The sequence below is a fragment of the Oryx dammah genome, unplaced genomic scaffold (assembly GCF_014754425.2).
Source record: "Oryx dammah isolate SB20612 unplaced genomic scaffold, SCBI_Odam_1.1 HiC_scaffold_21, whole genome shotgun sequence".
NCBI classification, from domain to species: Eukaryota; Metazoa; Chordata; class Mammalia; order Artiodactyla; family Bovidae; genus Oryx; species Oryx dammah.
This window is the reverse complement of record NW_024070205.1, coordinates 49,849,381-49,865,214: the sequence shown is the minus strand read 5'-3', so window position 1 is coordinate 49,865,214 and position 15,834 is coordinate 49,849,381. Positions and strand designations below refer to the sequence as shown.

General features: G+C 41.3%; 1 protein-coding gene across 1 annotated transcript in view; it reads left to right on the top strand.

The window, feature by feature from the left end:
* LOC120880320 (histone H3.3C-like) overlaps window positions 1-15,834 on the top strand; it is a 54,781-nt gene that overhangs the window by 1,406 nt on the left and 37,541 nt on the right. Inside the window, exon 2 of the transcript XR_005725005.1 lies at window positions 5,693-5,780. The gene's annotated coding sequence lies outside the window, so the exon portion shown is untranslated. The remainder of the gene's footprint in view (window positions 1-5,692; window positions 5,781-15,834) is intronic.

Sequence of the window (15,834 nt, the reverse complement as noted above, 5' to 3'; positions counted from 1 at the left end):
GGCAATCAGTTTTGGTTATGTTAAGTTTGGGATGTCTATGTTACATCCAGTTGAGGACTATCAAGTAAGCAATTAGAGATTCTCTATTGCAACTGAGTTCCTGGTGGGCTACAGTCCATTGGGTCGCAAAGAGTCAGACACAACTTAGTGACTAAACAACAGCAACAGCGAATTGCAGCTCAGGGTTGGAATCTGCCTGGAGTTATATGTTTGGAATTATTGGTGTACTGAGATCATGAGTATAGGCAGAAAAAGGAAGAGGACTAAGAACTGAGCCCTGGGACACGCCATTCTCTAGAGTTACCCTGTTCAATACAATAATCTCTACCCACATGTGGCTATTACAATTAAATTTTAAATTAAATTAAATCTAAAATTATGTTCTAAAAATTAGTCACAGATTTTGCTTTGTTTTTTTGGCCAAGCAGCATGCAGAATGTTTCCTGACCAGGCATTGAACCTGGGCTTCATAGTGAAAGTTCTGCATCTTAACCAGTAGGCCACCAGGGAACCCCCACTAGCCACTTTTTATGTCATCAATAGCCACAAGTGTCTACCATATTTTCCAGTTCACATAGAGGACGTTTCTGTAATTTCAGAAAGTTCCACTGGACAGTGTGGATTTAGAGGGGAGGAAGGTGAAAAGAAATCAGCAAAGGAGAATGAGAAAGGACTAGAGTGGTACAGATAAAACCAGGAGAGTGTGCCATCTTGGAAGCCAACTTGAAAAAGGATGTCTCAAGGAAGACACTTGTTCCCTGAGCCAAATGCTACTATGCTCAGCCATGTCCAACTTTCTGTGACTCTATTGACCATAGCTCGCCATACCCCTCTGTCCATGGGATTTCCCAGGCAAGAAGACTGGAGCAGGTTGCCATTTGCACCTCCAGGGGATCTTCCCAATCCAGGGATCGAAACTGTACTTCTTGCATCTCCCGCATTGGCAGGGAGGTTCTTTATCTCTGCACTACCTAGGAAGCCCTGATACTATGTAATATGTTATGCTATCTTGTTCCCCAGCAACCTTTGTCCTTTCACTCAATAGTTGTGATGAACATTCTTGTACATATATCTAATTGCTTTTGTGTCCTTGTGTCCTGGATATATATCTAGGGGTGAAGTGCTGAGTTACAAGGTTGGTATATGTTTAGCTATAGTAGATACTGCTAGACAGTTTTCAAAAGTGGCTATTTCAATGAACATTCCAGTAATTTAAGAGAATGTTCCAGTTGCTCCGTATCCTTGCCAGCACTTGATATTGTTGGTCTTTTAAATTTTTAAGTCATTCTGGTTGGCATATAGTAGCATTTCATTGTATTTTAAATTTTGTCTTTACATGATAATTATTGATATAGATCACCTTTTTTATTGATCACTTGCTTAGAGCAGTTATTTTCTTGTGAAGAATGTGTTCAAAGCATTCCCTTTCCCCAACTTTTTGGTCTTACCGATGATGTTAAGTTTGATTACTTGATTAGGTGATATCTGCCTTAATTCTCAACTTGAAAGATTCCTTTTTCTCCTTTGTCATCGGTAAATGATCTATGGGGAGAGACTTGGAGACTGTATGAATATTTGGTTCAGTGGTGTTACCATCTATTGATAATGTTTGCCTCGATAAGCTGTAACAGGGATAGTACAACGGGCACTCGTATTTTTTGGTTTCTTAGTTGGTTTATTTGGGTCTTCTCTCTTTTCTTCTTGGTGAGCCTGGCCAGAGGTTTGTTTTGTTTATCCTTTAAAAAAAAAAAAACAACAGTTGGTTTTATTGACTATTTTCTATTTTTTTATCTCTATTTTATTTATTTCCTCTCTGATCTTCATTATTTCCCTTCTTCTGACTATGCTTTGTCTATTCTTCTTTTTCTAATTCTTTCAGGTAGTAGCTTAGTTGCTTACTTGAGTTTTTCCTTGTTTTGAAGAAGGCCTGTGTTGCTTTGAACTTCCCTCTTAGGATTGGTGTTGCTCTATCCCACAGATTTTGTATGGCTGTGGTTTCATTGTCATTTGTCTTGAGGTATTTTTAAGTTTGCTCTTTGATTTCACCATTGACCCATTGGTTTTTAAGTAGCATGTTGTTTAGATCAACTGTATTTTTGAAGGGACTCCAAGTGATCCTAATATTTTTGCCAGTTTTTAAATTGGGTTGTATGTCTCTTAGTGACTTGCAGGAGTTCTTTCTTAACAGAGGTGCTTTCTCAGAGATAAGAAAGCAAAGTGTCTCCCAGTCTGTGGCTTTCATTTTAACTGTCTTAATAGTATTTTTCCTGAACAGAATTTCTTAATTTTCATGAAGCTCAGTTTATCATTTTTCTTTTAAGGTTAGTGCCTTTTGTGTTCTGTTTAAGACAACCTTGCCTAATCTATGTGTTCATCTAAAACTTTGTTTTCCTTTACACATTCAGGTCTGTGATCCACCTTAATTGTGTGTGTGTGTGTCAGATAGAGTGTCAATATTCATTTTATACAGATATCCAATGATTCCATCAACATTTACTGAAACAAATGTTTAAATTTATTTTTAAAAATCTGAAAAAATTTATGAGCCAATTGGAAAGATTTGAACACTGAATATCTGATGGTATTAAAGTGCTGATGCTATTTTTCTTAAGTGTGACAATAGTACTGTAGTTAAATTTTTAAAAAACTTGTAGAGATGCCAAGTGAATTTTTTTACAGATGCAATGATACAATTTCTAGGTTGGCTTCAAAATAATGCAGAAAATATATTGGCATCACAAGTTAAAAGTTCTTTGCCCCCCCAGGTGGAATAATTACTTCTCTCTGGATAAATTTGTTATGAAAATTAAAACCCCAGGATGAGTTAGGATGATTATTATGTTTGTAATAATACATACTTATTTCCTCATGTATTGTTTCCAGTCAATTACACACCTACACCTTGCTGTCAAGCAGCTCTCACTGGTGTTCCCAACTACTGCCTGCACATGTCAGTATTTGTATCCATCAGGGTCCAATTAGGAGAGAGAAATCACTGTGTAATCCTCACATGAAAAGTTCAAGGTAAAGAATTCTACATCACAGTCAGTCAGTTCAGTCGCTCAGTTGTATCCCACTCTTTGCAACCCCATGGACTGCAGCACCCTGGGCTTCCTTATCACCAGCTCCCAGAGTTTACTCAAACTCATGTCCATCCAGTGATGCCATCCAACCATCTCCTCCTCTGTCTTCCCCTTCTCCTCCTTCCCTCAATCTTTCCCATCATCAGGGTCTTTTCAAATGAGTCAGTTCTTTGCATCAGGTGGCCAATGAAGGATTGACTAGTAACAAATAAGAGAACCTTAACCAGCATAGAAATAGCAGATATAAAGAACAGCCAGTACCCATAGGAAGAGAAGCAGCATCCAAGGAAGAGCTTCCCCTCCCAGATCTGTGCAGCTGTGACTCACCGAATGGTAGAGAAGTTATTGTTGGTGCCAGACAGTGGAAGTTTCTAGAAAGCTACATTCTGAAGTGCGAAGGAAAAGTGTTCATGGGCAGTTGTCTTGATCACTAGAGGCACTCTACTATAAAACTGCATGGGAGTGTGGAGACACCTAGGATGGAGTTGGGGAGGTGGGGTCTGTGGGGGCTGCTGGCTGCACGCCAGAGCAGGGAAGAGGCTGGGCACCAGTGCGCCTCTGAGCGCTGGAGGGGCCCGGTACACGATGTCCGCGCAGGTGCAGGAAAGCTGCTGAGGAAGCACCCTGAAGAAAGTGAAAGCGAAGTCGCTCAGTCGTGTCTTTTTGCGACCCCATGGACTATAGCCTACCGGGCTCTCTGTCCATGGGGTTTTCTAGGCAAGAGTATTGGAGTGGGTTGCCATTTCCTTCTCCAGGGGATCTTCCCAATCCAGGGATCGAACCCAGGTCTCCTGCATTGCAGGCAGACGCTTTACCGTCTGAGCCACCAGGGAAGTCCTTTTTCTTCTGTATTGTCTCTCTGGCCCCCTCTATTGACAAAACTTCAGCGCCGGCGCAGCAGGAAAAATTAAAGACCAGGATCCATTTTCACAGCTCAGTTCAGTTCAGTTCAGTCACTCAGTCGTGTCCGACTCTTGTCAACCCCATGAATTGCAGCACGCCAGGCCTCCCTGTCCATCACCAACTCCCGGAGTTCACTCAAACTCACGTCCATCGAGTCAGGGATCCCATCCAGCCATCTCATCCTCAGTCGTCTCCTTCTCCTCCTGCCCCCAATCCCCCCACCAGCATCAGAGTCTTTTCCAATGAGTCAACTCTTCACATGAGGTGGCCAAAGTACTGGACTTTCAGCTTTAGGATCAGTCCTTCCAAAGAACACCCAGGACTGATCTCCTTCAGAATGGACTGGTTGGATTTCCTTGCAGTCCAAGGGACTCTCAAGAGTCTTCTCCAACACCACAGTTCAAAAGCATCAATTCTTCGGTGCTCAGCTTTCTTCACAGTCCAACTCTCATATCCATACATGACCACTGGAAAAACCATAGCCTTGACTAGATGGACCTTTGTTGGCAAAGTAATGTCTCTGCTTTTGAATATGCTATCTAGGTTGGTCATAACTTTCCTTCCAAGGAGTAAGCGTCTTTTAATTTCATGGCTTCACAGGCTAGTCCCAAACCACGAATAATGTGGAACTGAGAATCACTCATACCTAAAATAATGACTTTGTGCCAGGGAAATATTGACTTAGATTTGGATTTAGAAGCAATAAGGCAAAAAGAAAAAAAAAAAGAAGCAATAAGGCAGCCCGTCAGTCTTTTATGTGCTGTGTTTAGATTAGGCATTGTAGGTTATTGAGCAGCAGTGTGATATGATGGGAACAGTTCTATCACATGTGGACAATTCTTAGATACCTACAATCATTGTACAGAAAACTGCTTCCTCTCTCGTAATTAAAGCAATTACATTTAAAATTACTTCACTGTACCATTTTATACCACTTTATTTGGCAAAACAAATGAGATAATGAAACCTAGTACTCGTCAGGTATTGAATACGGATATACGCAAACATTGTTAGCATCTTCAGTTTATTGCAAGAGTTAAGGAAAAAAATTTAAAGAATTTAAAAATAATCACATTCCTTTATTCAGTAATTAATACCTCTGAGTATATTCTTACAGAAATGATTCAAAATAAAGATTTATCTGTTTAGGGTAGTATTATCATTATTAATAATTATACAAAATATTAATTTAAAATTAATATTTTAGTAATATATTGAAAAAATTAATGTTATAACTCTTGTAAATTCATGAGATTAATAATTGTAATAATTTTAGAAATAGAATGCCCACATGTCCAATGAATAGAGAATGGCTATGTAACTGAAGACATGGTAACACCAATTCAAAATGATAAATGTAAAAACTACATGCAAGCACAGAAATATGAAGATAAAATTAGGCAAAATGAAAATGAAGCAGAAAAAAAAAAGAAAATAAAGCAGAAAAATAAATTTCTTTCAATGTCAGACTTAATGAATATTCTAAAAACCACTGAACTGTACACTTTAAAATGGTGAACTTCATGATATGAGAATTATATTTCAATTAAAAAAAATTCTAAATGAGACTACCGAGATATGTAAAATATTTCTATGGTAAAGTAAGGAGATATTTTGCTTATGTTTTCCTCCAAAGTTTAATATTTCCTATTCCTTGGCAAGATTCATTGTACAATAGCAAATGCTATTTTTTATATTTGTTACAGTGTTTATAAGGAGTCAAGAGACAGCAAGAGAAGACTCTGGGGGCCATGTGCTCCCCTGCCTCCCCAACATATTCCTTCTGGAAATAAGGTAAGATTGAGTCATGAGGACATGAGTGTCAGCATTGAAAACGTTTAGGACTGTGGGATTCACAGGACAGAGTGAAGTAGGACACACCATGAGAAAGGAAAAAACAAGGCAGTTTGTACAATTGATGAGCATTAAGTACCAGACAAAGCAGGTTGCTCAGTCCCAATGCCCACTAAGAAGTGGAAAAATGCTTAATAAGTTGCCAAACATCAATGATAAAAAGTTATCAGCACGGTTATGACTTTTAACTCTGTCAACACACATACGCCTTTAGCAAAAAGGCATTAGATCAGAGACCAAACAAGCCAACAGAACCCTTGAAACAATGTTTCCATGTGAATTATTATAACCCTTACCCAGACATTGCTTCTTTCTAGTCACACATATGTATCCTGACCAAAACACAACCCACTGTGACCTCAGTGAGCTAGTCATTTTGGTCAGTGCTGAAATCATCACAAATTCAGGTTTAATTGTAATTTTAGTCCATAATAGAGAGTATAATGTAGAATTATCTACTAAATACAATGCAAGAATGATTCTTGTTTTTTTCAGCTATAATAATATCTATGTGTATTTTGTCTTCTTTGAAAATACATTGTTCATAGCAGCTTGGATAACAAGATGACAACACAATTAGTTCCAAAGAAGTTTGTGAGTCACTTTGTTAGATCTGAGCCAGTATAAGTTTATTGACATCAAATATACAGATAAGTTTTAATATTTCATATTCTTTAAAGAGAAAAACAAAGTCAGAAACTAAATATAAATTTATAGATTTCTTGGCGTGTGATGCACGCTCAGTCACTTCAGTCATTTCTGACCATTTGCGATCAATGGACTGTAGCTTGCCAGGCTTCTCTGTCCATGGGATTTTCCAAGCAAGAATTCTGGAGTGGGTTACCATCCCTCCTCCAGGGGATCTTCCCAACGCAGGGATCAAATCCACATCTCTTAGATTTCCTGCATTGCAGGCAGATTCTTTACCACTGAGCATCAGGGAAGTCCAGATTTGTTAATACTTGGGATTAAATCGCAAATTTTTAAGATGGGGAAAATACTCTTCCCACCAAATCCTACAGCAGGATATTCTCCTTCTTTATACAAATAATTTTTTCTCTCTGTTCTTTTGCAAAGAAATCTGCCTTTTCATGCATTCCAACATTTTCTTTCTTTTCTCTATAATTCTGCATTCCAGCCTTTATTCTCTCAGTCAGTCCATTAACACAGAAATAAATTTGGTTTGCAATCAACATGTTTTTTTATTAAAGTTCATTTTAGAGTTTGTATATGTGTACCATTCAGTGTCACTCTCAATAAATCATAGTTATAAAAAATACCAACTTTAGGTATAGGAATGTAAAGAAACATCAGAACTTCAAAAAAATTCATGAACTCATTCCTAGTTTCAGCAAATTATGTGTATGAATCAGGTGAAAAAATATGTCCTAAAATTTTTTCTACTTTAAAAAAATATAATAGTAAAGAAAAAAGGAAATATTCATTAAGAGCTACAGATTGAGGTGAAGTATAGTAGGCTGCATTATTAGGCAATATCTTAAGTAATATATCAAGTATAAAGTTTTCTCAAAAAAATTAAAAATAGAACTACAATACAGTCCACCAATTCCATCCTGGGTATTCTGAAGAAAAAAAAAAAAATTTTGAAAAGATATATTTAGCTCTGTGTTCATTGCAGCATCATTTGACTGGCCAAGATAAGGAAGCAACCAGTGTCCATTGATAGATGAATGGATAAAGAGGATGTGGTTACTCATGGAACGGAATGGTATTCAGCCATAAAAGAGAATGAAATCTTGCCATTTGCTACAACATGGATGAAACTAGAAAGTACTATGCAAAGTGAAATAAGTCAGATGGATACAGATGAATAGCATATGATGTGACTTATGTGTGGGAATCTAAAACACAAAATAAATGAAGAAACACAACAAGACAGACTCATAGATACAGAGAACAAACAACTGATTGCCAAGGGGAAGTGGGATTGAGTGATAAAGAAATTGTTGAAGGAGATTAAGAGTTGCAAACTTCCAGTTCCCAAAGAAATGAGTCAAGGGGATGAAATATACAACATGGGGAATGTAGTCATTCATATTGTGGTAATTTTGTATCACAGCACATGGTAACTAGTCCTGTTGCTTGATCATTTTGTTCTGTACAGCAATAGGGAGCCACTGTGTTGCACAGCTGAAAGTATCTGGATGTATGTCAACTGTACTTCAGTTAACAAACAAAAAAGGACTTGGATCAATTCTTCATGGGTGTGACCATTCTCTTTTCATGGGTGATGCTGTAAATTAATAATGAACACTAAAAGTACATCATAGATCAGAATTAAGAAAACTCAGAAACGAAGACGTGAAACTCCCGAAAGAATAAGAAAATATTGAAAAGCACACGTAAATGAAATTTAAACAGAAACCTGCTGTCAAATAATGCCTTGTAAGAAATGAAACAGTAAGGAGGTAGAGCTTAAACACTGTTTAAAAACACTTCTGGAAAACAAATGAAGCAAAAGTTTATAAAATATTTTATGAGTGTGTTAAAAGTGAAATAGAATCATAAGAGATCTGATATTTGAAAGCTTCAAGGACCTGAAAGAGAAAAATCAATAAAAGATGCAAAGCAAATAATAGGCATTATTGTCCAAATTTTTCTGATAATTTTAAAAACAACTTTTAAATTGTCTTTTGAAGAGAACAATGTGGATTCACTTGTAATACCTAAAGGCAGATGATATTCTAATAAACTTACAGGGCTTTAAAGAAAAACAAAAACTCTTTTGGGCATCTAGAACAAAAGAGCACGTGACATATAACGGAACAAAAATCAGAATTCGATGAAACTTTTTGGAGAGAAATACTCTGTGCCAGAAAAAAAGTAAAGCAATGTATTTGAACTGCTCAAGGAGAGAAATGATGAGTCATGAATTTTCTAGCAGGCAAGTAACTGGGTATCAAAGGCCCTGTCATTCAAGTCATCATGAAAGATCTAGGGAAATACTGTTCCCATGATCAAAGGAATGAACAGACTTCAGAAAACAGAATCCTTAGAAAGACACATCAGGACAGATGGTATGGACTAAATTCATAGTTGCCTGATATAATGAAGACTGAATGACAGTGACGTAAGAGAGGGGGTGACCTTGGTGGTGGACACAAGGGTGAATGCCGGACAGCAATTCATTTAGTCCTACCTCTGATTAGGGTGATTTTTATAGGAAAATATGTTGAAAGCAACTAGATAGATGAATGTCATTTAATATAGAAAGCTTCCACAGTATATATAAAACATATGTCTGAACATAATACTAAAACTATACAATAAAAAAAACACTAAGCTGTACTAAATTAGGTTCCTTAGGAGATGAGCAGTGAGGCCAACCCTGTTCCTTGTCCAGTTGGAAACCTCCTGACTCTGTACTGCTTCCTTCCCCTCTGAAGCCCAGGATGAGGCCCCAGGGTCAAGGCCTTCACAGGTGTCAGAGCAGAACCTGCAACACAAACACGAGGGTTGGAATCACTGAGGAGGCTCCCAGACAAATGGAAGAAGGCTCCCTGGGCTGCGTGTGTTGTGAGCGTGCAGGAGCCAGAAGGCTCTGCAGGCCGGGCGAGTAGCTTCGGATCCTGACCTCCCCAGAGGTCAGAGCCACAGGGCACTGGGGTCTCTTTGCTGCTCTTTGTTGAAGGTGTTGTCTGTCAGCAGAGAGGGAATATGAATGTCCCGTGGGAGCAATTGAATTGGTCGTTTGTCTGGGTAGCCTTCAAGTCCCTGGACAGTGAAACTGGTGCAGAGGAAAGGGGAAGGCCTGGGGCTCTGGGGCAAGGAAGCTGAGCGCCTCTCCCCTGGAACCTGTGAGGGGCAGGGGGTCTGATGACACAGGTGGGAGGGCTGACTCTGCCCCTCCAGCCCACACTCAATACCACCAATCGTGAGATCTGCCCGGTGGAAATGGCAGAGACATGGGCAGCTCCCTTTATCCCTGATCATTCCTTCTAGATCCGCTGGAGAAGGAAATGGCAATCCACTCTAGTTTTCTTGCCTGGAGAATCCCATGAACAGAGGAGCCTGGTGGGCTACAGTCCATGGAGTCACAAAGAGTTGGACACGACTTAGCACCTAAAGGACAATGATTCTAAGCCCCCAGCAAAGCTTTGCCTGTGCTTTTAATTTAAAAAAATCATTAAGCTGTGGTAATAAAAAGATGGATTTATCTCAGTGGTATATTGCAACATGAAAAGTTTACAGAAGACACTGCTTTTTAAAGTGTAATAAAACAAGTGATATTCATGTTAAAATAAATACAAATAAATAAAAGGAACACAAAGTAACTTGAATCCTGCCCTGTAACTCATCCCAGGTGAACCCTGATTTGAATTGCTCTCAGGTATTTAGTGGCAATTTGACACATAGACTAGAATCTACAGAACTTCAAACTCCAGTTTGAGAAATGGTCCCCCCAGGGTGACCTAAGTGCTCCCGTGGCCTCCCCAGAGGCTTGGACAGCTGCCACTCAGGTTGAGATCCTTCAGTGTCCTCTACTTGATGCCGGGCCTACGAAGCACCACAGGGATGCCAGGCTGGGCAGGTGGGGCTGTCTTGCTTTCTGAGCGCTGGGGTGCCTGTGTCTTCTTCACTCTTTTTTTTTTCCAGACCTTTGGAACTGAGGAAGTCAATGCCATCACCTAGTGATGAAGTGGGGTGCTCTGGGCTGACGACACTGGGGGCTTGAAAGGGCAGGACCGGGTCCTGCAGGTGGCGATGACGCACCACTCCAGTGGTGCTCTTCACAAAGAAACAGCTTGGACAGCATCTCCTGGAGTCATACACACGCTGGCTCCTCCCCTCCAAAGTGAGAGCTGCTGGAGAACACCACCCAGGAACCTCGGGGTCTTCTGTGAAAGGATACCGATCCCCCTAGGAGAGATGCTCAGCTCACAGCATTCTCCGCTTGTCTGCATGAATCATTACAATCCTCTTTCCTCCACGTTTGTGTCACTCGCAATAGCAGCGGCCTCAGTGTTTGTGCTTGTCTTCCCAAAATGCCATCAAGTAAGTTAGGGACTTGATGGAGAACTTGTGTACCTTACCTTTCATCCCCACCCTCCATATTTATGTCTCCTCCTCCCTGTCCTCTTCTTCACTGACTGCAGACCCAACAGCTTCTCTTAAGAGAAGAAGCAGAGGATATCTTGACATCTGGAGGGAAGAAAATGGTTGCACGTGTCCAGAGCTGTCCAGGGCAGCAGAATACCCATGTTGGGGACCCCAGGGCAGGGCCAGATTTCAAAGGAGTCTGACTCAAAGCCAGCTTCCTGCCTGGACCACTCAGAGTAGCTCCATCAGATTCAATGGTGCAGAAGTGGGGTCAGGAGCCAGGGAGATGCTAGGAAAGTAGGGGAGGAGGGCTGCAGAGAGATTTTATAAAAGACCCCAGGACACATGTGCCTGCATGAGACCAGATCCTTCAGGACAAGAATCATCCAAAGTGGGGATGAGAAAGCGCTACAAAGAGGAGCTTAGGATTAGAAAAAAAGAGAAAATGGAAAAGAGATGAAAGAAAGAAATTACATGCAGACTGTTGCTCTCCTGATCCGATTCTTCATTAGACTCGAAATAGTATTCTAGTGTCCGAGGGCAGCAATGATGTGGTGGCCAAGAGAAAAGAAAGCAGAGAATTAGAGTCAATATGAGAACTAGGGGCCTTGATGCTCCCCAGATCATGTAGCCCACTCTCAGAATCCCTTCTGTTCTTATGTCCACGGTCCTCCCAAGGCATCACTTGTTTCTCCCCTGCCATGAAGGAGTGGGTCTCTGACCTCTCACATACTTTTGCAGCCCTCAGATTCCCTACATGTGACCACAAATGAAGGCCTGTCATCCTGTTCCTCCTTCAGGCAGCCACTGTGTTCAGCAACTCTTTGCATGAGGTTGCCATCCTCTCTCTCCATCCTCCTCCTCACTCCTCCCTTTCCTTATTTCTCTCTTAAAAATTAGTGCTTCTTTCCTTTCTTCTGTCCCCCTCCATCAATCATATAGTTCTCCAGTACAGGCACATTGGAGGAATGTCCATGGGTATACCGCCACCCTCTTCAATCAGGGTGTTTCAACTAGGATCAACTAGGATGGTTGGATCAAGTAGGCAATCCATCCTTTCCATGGAGTAGCAGGCATGGGCCTGATACTGTGTTGGTCCCTATGGGAGGGAAGCGCAACTAAGACCACATAAGAAGCGACTGTCCTGTGCCTGGTAGGTGACTGTAAGCACCTGGGAGATACTTAATCCTCATACCAACCCCATAGATCCCCTAGCCCCTTACAGAAGATGAGAGTCAAATCAGAGGGAAAGTTAGTAGTCCAAATTCCCTTAACATGAAAATGATTCAACACAGGTCCTGCACGAATACACCGTACCTGCCCATGTTTGCCCTGAACCTCAGAGACAGAGGGGACAGAGCAGGGCAGGCCTGAGGAGAGGTCACAGGATGAGCATAACAGAGGCTGGGGCCTCTACAGAAGCATGTCTGGTTGGAGCAGAGGGATCTAAGATCAGCAGGGCCCTCTCTGGCTTTGCTATCTGAAGCTCTGTCCTGAGACCTAGACAGTCACAGGCGACAAAGGTTGGCAGTGTGCGAAGCAAGCCCAGCAGCCTCTGCACACAGTCCACCAGAATTCCTGCCTGCCAGGGAGCGTCTCTAGGGGCCACTGAATATGGACATCCCAGAAATGGATGTACATTCATGACACAAGCCTTGAGTGAGGTGAGGAGGCAGAGATAAGATCCAGGATACTGGAGCATACACAGTAACCCCAGAGGACGGATCCTTTAACTCCTCCACGCTGGGGATGCCCTTTACGTGAGGAACAGTGAGGGCAGAACATGAATGTGATGCCACGAAAGTACAGAGGGAGAGACTTCTCGTCCACCTCCTCACACTCAGCAGAACTTGGTGTCCAGGTTCAAGTGCCGATGAGAGTTTTGTGTCCCAACAGATTATGTGCATCATAGACCAATAAAGAAAACCAAAATCTCTCATGCATAATACCCTCAGGGTGCCAATCACAATGGGCAGTAACAAAAGCAGGAAAAATCGTAGGTAAATACTTTTTGCATACCAAAGGCAGAAAAGATGATTGTAGACACAGCACAGTCAAAGACCATGGACACATTTCCATTTATTCTGACATATTTAAAATACAAAGGGCTTCCCTGGTGGCTCAGTTGGTAAAGAATTTGCCTGCAATGCAGGAGACCTGGATTCAATCCCTGGGTTGGGAAGATTCCCTGGAGAAGGAAATGATAACCCACTCCAGTATTCTTGCCTGGAGAATTCCATGGACAGAGGAGCTTGGCAGGCTACACACCATGGGGTCACAAAGAGTCAGGCACAACTGAGTGACTAACACTTTCACTTTTCATTTAAAATACAAAAAAAAAAAAAAACCAACCCACACCAAATCTGATTTCTACCCATATTTTAACATTTCACCTCCATTTCACATCCACCTTCCTCAGTCTCCAAACAAGCAGGTGTAGCCCAAGTGTTCCCAGGACCCCTCTCCTCTCGGACCCTACCTGAGTGTTGTTCCCTACCTGTAGCATCTTCATTCTGGCTGCTCCATGAGCTGTCCAGCATCTGGTCTGTAGAAACCCAAACATGAGTGATGAAGTTGTTAGAAAGGGTGACCAACCCATTTCTCCTACTTCACTTGAGGTTACTGTGGGTCTCAGAGCATCACCCTGATTTTTCCCTCCAGGTTCTCATGTCTTCCTTAGGTTCTGTGGAGTCAGACCACTCGACAAGACATTGCTCACAGTTGAAAAGTCCATATGAGAGAAAGATTCTGAAGATGCACCTCGGAACTTCTCACTTCTACAGACCCCATGAGAGCTCTTCCCTCTAAATTTACAAATCTGAAATTCCAACTGTATGAACAAACTTGAAATGTGCCTAGTGGAACTGAGCAATTGGGTGAGTTTCATGTTTTATATTAATAGAGTGAGTTAATTATTGATTGAATTAGACAACTGTGAACAGGTACCTCTGGCTAATGGCTATCACACTGTATAACACAGATCTAGAGTATCACAGATGAAGGAGCTATAATTGCTCTTCCTGTGATTGTTCCCTATTGCAGAGTAGTGTGCTGGTCTGATCTGATCATTCATTTGTAAGTATTTCCTGAGCTCATGCATATAAGTCACAAATTTTCAAATTGTAGAGGGAGAGAATTTATTCTGGTCCAACAGCTGACACTCAGCAGAAGAACCTGGTGTCCAGGGGCGAGTGCCTGTGGGAGTTTTGTGTCCCAGCAGATTATATGCCACATAGGCCAGTGATAAACACAGAACCACAGTCTCTTGTGCACGATACCCTTTGGGTCCTCATCAGACATCAGTCTTTCAAATTGGCAGTGACCAAAAGGAAAGAGCAGTCCTTATAGAAAAGATGGTTTTTGCATACAAAGGAAGATGTGCGTGTGTGGTAAGTCACTTCAGTCATGTTCCAACTACTTATGACCCTATGGGTTGTAAGTGGCCAGGCACCTCTGTCCATGGGATTCTCCAGGCAAGAGTCCTGGACTGGACTGCCAATTCCTCCTCCCGGGGATCTTCCTCACCCAGGGATCGAACCCTCGTCTCCTGCCTTGCAGGTGGATTCTCTACCACTGAGCCATCAGGGAAGTCCACAAAGGAAGCTAAGCAATTATATTGGCATTGTATCTCTAGAGCTACTCTATTTAATGGCAGCCACTAGGTGGGTGTATCTGTTCACACAGGCACTCGCCCCTGGACACCAGGTTCTTCTGCTGAGTGTCAGCTATTGGACCTATACACAGCACAGACAGAGCTCGTGGCGAGAATCCTTCTTACTTTTAATACTAAAATATGAAATGGACATTTCTACACGTATTTCCTGTTTTTCAATGTTGTCTACATCTTCCTCAACAGCAAGTGTAACCCAAGTGTTCCCAGGAGCTCTTTCAATTTGTATCCTAACTGAATGTCATTCCCTACCTGCACTGTCATATATGCCTTCCAAAATGCATTGTGAGAAACAAAAATATGAGTAGAAAAGTTATTAGGAAGGATGGCCCACCCATTTCTCCTGCTTCACTTGATGTTATTCTGGATCACACAGAGAAACCCTGTGGTTTCCTCCAGGTTCTGAGATCTTCCCTGGGCTCTGTGAACTCAGTAATCTTCAATAAGACATTGGTCACAGTTGTAAACCTTCAAACATAGGGAGAAGCTGAAGAATAACCTTTCAACTTCTCACTTCCAGGAATTCAGCTTAGTTCTTACCTTCAAGTTTACAAACCGGAAATTCCAGCATTTGAAATGTGACTAGTATGACTAAGCAATTGGATGTTTTGTTTCCCTTTAATAGACTGGGTTAGTTATTGATGGAATTAAATTAATTGTGAACAGGTACACCCACCTAGTGGCTGCCATTGAATAGAGCAGCTCTAGAGATACAATGCCAAAGAATGCTCAAACTACTGCACAACTGCACTCATCTCACACACTAGCAAAATAATGCTCAAAATTCTCCAAGCCAGGCTTCAATAGTACATGAACCATGAATTTCCAGATGTTCAAGCTGGATTTAGAAAAGGCAGAGGAACCCAGAGATCAAATTGCCAACATCCATTGGATCATTGAAAAAGCAAGAGAGTTCCAGAAAAACATCTATTGCTGCTTAATTGACTATGCCAAAGTCTTTGACTGTGTGGATCACAACAAACTGTGGAAAATGGGAAAAACTTAAAGAAATGGGAATAGCAGACCACCTGACCTGCCTCCTGAGAAATCTGTATGCAGGTCAAGAAACAATAGTTAGAACTGGACATAGAACAACAGACTGGTTCCAAATAGGGAAAGGAGTATGTCAAGGCTGTATATTGCCACCCTGCTTATTTAATTTATAAGTACATCATGAGAAATGCTGGACTGGATGAAGCACAAGCTGGAATCAAGATTGCCAGGAGAAATATCAATAACCTCAGGTATGCAGATGACACCACC